This window comes from Ochotona princeps, chromosome 10, assembly GCF_030435755.1.
Source record: "Ochotona princeps isolate mOchPri1 chromosome 10, mOchPri1.hap1, whole genome shotgun sequence".
NCBI lineage: Eukaryota > Metazoa > Chordata > Mammalia > Lagomorpha > Ochotonidae > Ochotona > Ochotona princeps.
In genome coordinates, this window is record NC_080841.1 from 77,176,694 (window position 1) to 77,184,743 (window position 8,050).

An 8,050-nucleotide genomic window follows, 5' to 3' on the forward strand; every position below is an offset into this window, starting at 1 on the left:
TATATAAATTATTTTTAAAAAACCGTGAAATTCATGCTAGGGACTTTTAAAAAGCTTGTCTATAAGGCATATTACACAAAAAGGATTCAATGAATTTTGATTTTTGTATTAAAATAACTTCATTGTTTAAAAGATTTTTTTTTTTGAATGACAGATTTCTACAAAGGGAAAGATCTACAGCCAGAAACTTCTTCTAAGTTTCCAATGTTTTTGCTGGGACCCAAGGATTTGGGCCATCCTCTGCTGCTTTTCTAGTCCATAAACAAAGAGCTGGATTGGCAGTGGAAAAGCTAGGACTGGAACCAGTACCCACATTTGACACGAGCATGACAGATAAAAGCTCAATCTGTACCATTGCTTCCGGCTGGGGCCAGTTCACTGTCGGTGGGCCTTGAAGGATGTCAGTTGAGGAGTTGGTAGCTCTGAGAAGATTGATATCATGTCAGGTCCAGAACCTGATGCCCAATTCCAATTCACTGAAATCAAAACATATTTCAACTCTTACATGCTCACAGGCAGAATGAATTGTGTACTAGCCGCATATGGAGGCATTGCTTTGCTGGTTATGTACTTCAGCTTAAGGTCTAAAAATTCCAGCTGTGAAAGCAACATAACTCGATTACAAATTGTTTCCCCATCTGCCCTCATGCCTGGAGAAGCTAATTCAACTCAACTGTGGTAATTCAATTTGTACATTAAATTATGAACCTGGAAAAACAAAATCTGTACCATGGCATTGGCCCAAATAAACTCATTTTAAATTTAATTTTCTAGGAACTTTCTGAAGTATCTTAGTAGATATATAATTCTATTACTTTGTCCAACATTTTTTATTTTCCACTTTGCCACTAGAACGTATTTCAATCACTGCATACATAGTATTATATAAATTTGTCTTCATGTATTTTAACAATCTCCTATTGACACAGATTGTTTCTGTTTTTTATTCCCATAATAATATTATAAAAACCTGGTGTTTCTATAGGACCAAATATATGCAAGATAATTTCTACAGTTGAATCCCATCAAAGGACATTTGGATTTAAAGAGGTTTTTAGAGAGTTGTGACAAAGTAACCTTCAAAGAAACTTTATGGTATTACAGTCTTACCAATGTGAGTCCAATAGCCTGTTTCTTACCTCTTTGTCAGCAAGTGTATACTGTCAGACATACTCAGAATTCCTTCAGGCACTGCAAATTTTCTATTTTCTTCCTTTTAAAAAATTTTTAATTTTGTTTTATGACATAGTTTCATAGGCTCTGGGGTTCCCCCAGTCCCTCCAAAAAGCCCTCTCCCCGAATTGATTTGCTCCATATTGTTACAGTAGTACAGTTTGTATCCAGTGATGATTCCTTCATTGTGGTATGGGCCACATAGAGAGTCCAGCATCTTATTGTCCAGATAAATTTAACAGTTTCATTGGGAGACTATCCCTGGTCTGAAAGTAGAGCTGCTAGAATATCATCCCCTCCAATGAAAAGGCACTACACAACTTCAACAACAATTTACAACATCATGAAGTTAATTGACATGGTATTGAGTGACCAAAATGTTAGAAAATGCAAGTCCTTAACCGCATCCTGTGACTACTTCACTGACATTTCAATTGTAGTTTTCATACAACCGGCTGCTATACGCCTTATAATAGTTATAGGGTACCATTCAGCTGTCTGTGTCTATTTTCATTGTTATATTTAGCAGCTTATAGTATTCAAGTGTGATTCCTACTGAACTTCATGAACTTTAGGTTAGTTCAAACAAGCTTATAACTCAAACATACCATATGTTAACAATTGAGAAGCAGAATAGTTTTAGGAGGAGTGTGCAGAGAAATCTTTAGTACCTTAATGAGGAGTAACTAATTTTTCTGTCCTTCCTAGTAAGGTATATGGGAGTCCAAGTTGACTGTTTCCTGTCTGTTCTAAGCTTTCCTTAGTGGTCTCTATCTGTTCTAATTTTCCCCTTTCTTCTGATCTTCGCCTTCAGGTTCTCTTTCCTTCTTTGTAGCTCTCTGGTCACACTTGGTTTGCTTTTTGATTTTTGTTTCACCATGCTTCCCTGTGAGGGCTGTCCTGTGCTCATTTCCCACTAACACTCTACATTCCTCATTCTCCCAACAATCTTTTTACATGCTCATGGACTTCCCTTATAGTTTCCTGAAGCTCTCCAAACTGAACAGAAAACAGGTACTCTTTCTTAACCTCTAAACCTGCCACACTTCTGAACCAACAGAAAAAGCTGATCAGGAAAGCTGGAAAGACTTAATCTTGGGCATATTGTGAGAATAAATAAATTCCTATTGATATATCCATGAAGAAAAATCACCTTGCTTTGTATTGCCTTTTGTTAAAAGTGAAGTTTCTTTTTTCTTTTTTTCTAAATCTCATACTATTGTAGGACTTTTTGACACAAAATACAGCAGCAACCTCAATTCTTGTCTCCAAGGAAAAAATCATTTTCTTGAAGACAGTTTAGTTTTCAAGCAAGATTTGTTAGAAGAAAGGAGAAAATATGCTCCCATCCTTGGAACCGGAAGGGGCTTCAAGAAAGGAGACCTGTGCACAGGGGCTGTTGGCATCGTTTAAAATTTTGCTTCAAAGGAGTTTCTCTAAAAACAAAGAAAAATTCATGGTTTCCATGATACATGGCTTTGGGACAAAAGGCCCAAAAAGGTGTTACCAGTTCACTTCCTCGGTCTCATTCTAATGATAAAGAGACCAGTCTGACACTACACAGAGATGGAATTGGGTGGGCACTTTAGATGGGGAACTGATATGTTAATTTCATTCTTATTTCTTGGAGGAAGCATGTTCTTGATATGTTCATTATGCACTTGTCTCTTGGGAGAAATGTGCTCTAGTGAATTTAGACATAGTGGAGAAAATACAATTTTATATTTGAGAAAATTGATTCGCGGACCCAGAACACCCTAACTGCCTAATACCCAGTCTGACTCCTCACAATGTACTTGATACAATTCTTTTTTTTTTTTTTTTTGAGTCAATGTGTTGTGAGTTTCATTCATTGCTCCTTTTTGGTGGGAGTGGGACAAAAATAGAAGTGAAATAATATAAAAGAAAGTCTAAAAGTTCCAGATCTAGACTTTATCAAGAACACAGGGATGCTCTTTAGTTTGCAAGCAGCCTGGGGACTTATGAGCATCCACAGTGAAATGAAAATGGTGGGAGGAATGGATCCCACAAAGGGAGAAAAAGGTATGACACAGATTGTTTGCCAGCTCCCCTTTTAGATAGCAGTAGTTGATGCTAACACTATCTGATTTACTCAGAGTTTATAGGAGGGAGAGCCCAAAGTCTATGATTCTGTGTTGCTGCCTCTCCCTGAACTGATTCTCTCTTACTGCTTGTCAGTGTGAGAGGATTCTCCCAGTCCTGTGCTCAATCATAGATGAGAAGGTCCTTTATGCTATGTCAAAGAGAGTGAGTCAGCTGCCAATTCACAGCAGAGGACACAGATTATCATAGTGATTACCTCCTGAGCCAGAAGCTGCATGAGGTGACACTGGATAGAGTCACATTGACAGATGCAGGCCCATGGAAATGGAGCAAAAAGTAATAACATGGATGATTGCTTTTTTAAGGAGGCAGGAAGCTATACTGGAGGAAAAATTCCAACCCCAAGTGTAGATGCAAGTCTAATGATTTCAGCCCCAAATACCCAGGAACTGAAAGCCACCAGATCCTCACACTATGTCCTTTTTGTGATTGAATTCAATGCTATAAAAGGCTAAATATTATAATGAAAATAGACACAAGACAGCTGAACAATAACCTATAGCTATTTTAAGATGTATAGAACCCGTTGTATATAAACTAAAATTGAAATGTCAATGAAGTAGTCACAGAATGTGGTTAAGAACTCGCATTTATTTTTAACATATTGGGTACTCAATACTATGTCAATTAATTCCATAACATTATTAATTGTTGCTGATGGCATGTTGGAGCTTTTAATTGATTGGGATGATACTCTGCTGGCTCTACCTTCAGACCAGAGAAGGTCTCCCTAAGAAGCCGTTGAAATTAACTGGACAATAAGATGCTGAACTCTATGTTTGGTATTTGCTTGCAATGAAGGAATCTCAACTGAACTTGAGCTGTGGTTATGCAACAAGGTGAGAGAATCCACCATGATGGGAGGGTTTTGGGAGGGGTGGGGAGAATCCCAGTACCTATAAAACCGTGTCACATAATACAATGTAATTAATAAATAAATTAAAAAAAAAAACCTACACATCAGCACTGCTCTTCAAATGGTTAAAGCCTAAATTACAGATACAATCTGCAGGTGCAAATGACTAAACCTGAAAGCTGCTTCTAACCCTCAAACCGTATTGCTTTATAAATGAGCACTTGAACCCTATGATGATTTGTACTTCCCCTACTGGAGCACTGTAGAAGGACATTCAGAATCTTTGCTATTGTGGGAGACATAGCAAGTTGCATCTCCCCTAAAGGTGCCAGGAGCAATTCATACGAAGGTGAATGAACAGGAAACCTGGTTTACAGGTTTAGGTATAAACAAGTTGTGTTTTGGAAACTGTACCTTGCTGTTGAGATGTAAATGGCTCAAGCTCCTTCTCTCTGGGGGCCTACATGACAACCTTCTTTTAAAAATCTGGTGCTGTTAATAAACTTCAGCTGTTGACCACCAGTCAGTAGTCCATGCATGTTATTATCGACTCCATGCACCCAGTCGATCGCTGCAGGACAGTGACAGAGCACTTTTCATAATATTCTGCAACTGCTAACTCAAGTGTAAGATCAAGTGAGGCAGGAAATATCACCTATCTTTCTCAGCATCTTACCCTTAGTAACTAGCCTGATGTCTAGAATAAGGCAATTACTCAGTACATCCCTATGATGCTTAAATTAATGCGTACATTACACTCCAGAATCAGGATAAATTCCCTAAAACATGCAAGGTTATTTTTTTATTTTACTTCTTTTTATTATTATCATTTCATGGTACAGTTCCATAGGCCCTGGGACTTCCCATATCCTCTCCCCAATTCTCTCCTCCATCACTATATAGTTACTATGGTATAGTTCTTCATGCACAGTAATATGTCCATCACTGCAGGCATGGACAATGGCAGAGTCCAGCATCCTATTGTCATGATATAGTAAACAGTTTCATTGGGAGTCCATCTTTGTCTGGAAGTAAATATGCATACTGCATTGTATCCCCACATCTGAATATGATAGTCCCCATTACACAGTTACTATATATCCCCTGAAATGAAAAGCCACAGTAAAAATCAACAACAGGAGAAAAATAGAAATTTACAATGCCATGAAGTTGAATAACATGCTGCTAGATTTGATAGTCTCCATTACACAGTTACTATACATCCTCTTAAATGAAAGGTCACAAATAAAATAAACAACAGGAAGAAAGAAAGAGAAATTAGCAAGACCATGGATAAATAACATGCTACTGAATGACTAATGTGTCGCTGAAGAAATGAAATAGAAAATCAAGAACCTCCTTGAACCTACTGTATGATCTATGAGTCATTCAAGAATTTAATCAGAAGAAAGAATTTTAAAGAGATGAAACTAACCAAAAATATCAAAATCCATGAGATATAGTTTCTGCTGATCTTTGTTGGTGAGATATGTCTCCTGCAGGCAACAAATAGAGTGGTGTTGTTTTTTAATACAGTCTGCTAATCTATGACGTTTGCTTGATGAGTTTAAGCCGTTTACATTCGGGGTTAATACAAATAGGTCATAATTTGGTTCTGTCATTTTAGCGGTGGGTTGTTCATTGATTTAGTACTCTGTTATTTTACTGGGATGTTCTTTGCATTTGCCTTTGATTTTGGTGGGCGCTATTCCTTTTCTCTGTCAAGAGAACATCTTGAAGTATCATTTGTAGGGCAGGTTTGGAAGAGGCATGTTCCTTTAAATTTTCTCTAATTTGGAAGAATTTTATTTCATTTTCAAAGACAAAGGAAAGTTTTCCTAGGTACATTATCCTGGGCTGACAATTTTTTGGTTTTAGAATCTGGAATGTGTGGCTCCATTAACCTCTGGCCTGTAGAGTTTCCTGTGAGAGGTCTCCTGTGAGCTTAATTGGCATTCCTTTACATGTCAATTGATTTCTTCACGTGTACATTTAAGGATCTTTTCCTTATGTTTGAAGAGAACTTGATTATTACATGTTATGATGAAGATTGCTTTTGGTCCTTGGTCCTTGTAGGGATTTCTGTGTCCCTCCTGGATGTTGTATCCCAATTCTTCCTGTAGATTAGGAAAATTTCCCCTTACTATTTCATTAAATATATTTTTAAACCCAGCTTCTCTTTCTGCACTTTCTGAGACTCCCCAAACTCTTATATTAGGTGTCATAATAGTGTCTTTCAATTCTTGAATACTTTTTTTTAAGCCTGATCCAGCTCTGCTTCCAGCTTTCTGTTTGTTTCCCCTTGGTGGCAGGAAATATCTTCTAATTCTGAGATGCTTTCTTCTACCTTCTTCATTCTCTTTTAGAGACTCTCCACTGTACTTTTAATTTGCTCCACTCTATTCTTCATTTCTGATATATCAGATTTCATCTGATTCATTTCCAGTGTGATATGCTCCTTGAATTCCTTGAATGCCTGCTGTACATGCTTCTCGTTGATAAGAAGTTTTATAACAACTGTTTTGAACTCTGTATGCCAATTTTCTTGATGTCTCCCTCAGTGAACTCTGAGGTTGGCATAGGGTTTTGCTCCTTTGCAGGGGAGTCTTCAGCAATATTCATTTTGCCTTTGTCCTTTCATTTGCTCTTGATCATTATACTTATGTTTAGCAGAATCTTCTCCTTGGGGCAGGTTTCTAAGCTGTGTCACCCACAGGTCTACAGTTCGGTTTTACTTATTGCAGTTCTTACATGGCTCGTTGTTTGCAGCCAATTGTGCCACTCTCTCCAGCGAATTCCAGGTCTGGGTTCTTATATTAAATTTCCACCATGGTCTCTGTAGCCCCAGCTCTTGGTTCACCACACTCCACCTCCTATGATACTGCTGAGGCTTCACCATTGTTTGTACAACCTTCCTCCCACTTCTGGTTGGAACAGGTCCCAGGCTTAGGGAGACACTAGGAGTCCTCTATAGCTAGGTTCTTGTTGGTACTGATCTTGCCGGAACCTGTTGGCCATTATGTTTGGGCGCCACACAGACCTATTTTGACCCATATGTAGTCATAGTTGGTATTATTTTCCTTGGGACCAGTGCAATGCACTGAACCCAGTGAGTTCTTGCTGAACTCAGTGCATTTGCAGCTCAGTGTTGTCCCCTGTAGTCTTAAATGCTTTGGCACATTGTAAGAAATGGCACCTGATGTACCATTGCTAGAGTTATTGATCTGTTTGCCATCAGGTCTGAGGGCTACCTAGACCTCTCTTAAGTGGAACTTGTAGGATGCCATGTTGTAGTTCACTGAGTCAGAAATGAGTTCACTCCCAGCTCAGTGAATGTGCAATCCTGCCCCATAGCCCTTGCCTCCATAAACAAAATGGCGCCCAATTTGGCTTTAGGAGGTGGACTGGGCTATGACATCTACCCTGTTCCCACACCGCCCATCTGGTCTGCCACTCTCTCTCTCTGTTCCTGGTCAAATCAAACAGACCAGCAGGATGGGTTGTTCTTTCTCTGTGTTCACCTCTGCCAGTGGAGTTCAGATCACCATTAGCTGAATGCTGCTGGGGTATCAGTCACTGCAACACTGCACCATTGTATCCACTGCCTTTCTGTGTCTGTCAGTCTCCAGGTACCTCTCTGCTGTTGTTCTGTCCTCTTCTGTTTCTTGGAATATGCCTTCTATGCTTCACTCTGGCTAATATTTCTCCATCTGTTTAAACATGTCCTTACCCTATTCTGCCTTCTTGATTCTTCAGGAAATGATTGCAAGGTTATTTTTGGCTCTCTACACCAATGGCGTGGGCCCTGGTTTATGGTTTTCAGAACACAGCCTATGTTCTCTTCTTGGCCCTCTCTTCTTTCCCTCACTCATGATCTGCATCACTGCATCCTCTGCT

The 8,050-nt window shown here is 38.9% G+C and overlaps 1 pseudogene; it reads left to right on the plus strand.

Annotated features, from left to right (window-relative positions):
• The first annotated feature begins 439 nt into the window (after window positions 1-439).
• Window positions 440-614, plus strand: LOC131481207 (ATP synthase membrane subunit K, mitochondrial-like; annotated as a pseudogene).
• Window positions 615-8,050: the final 7,436 nt, after the last annotated feature.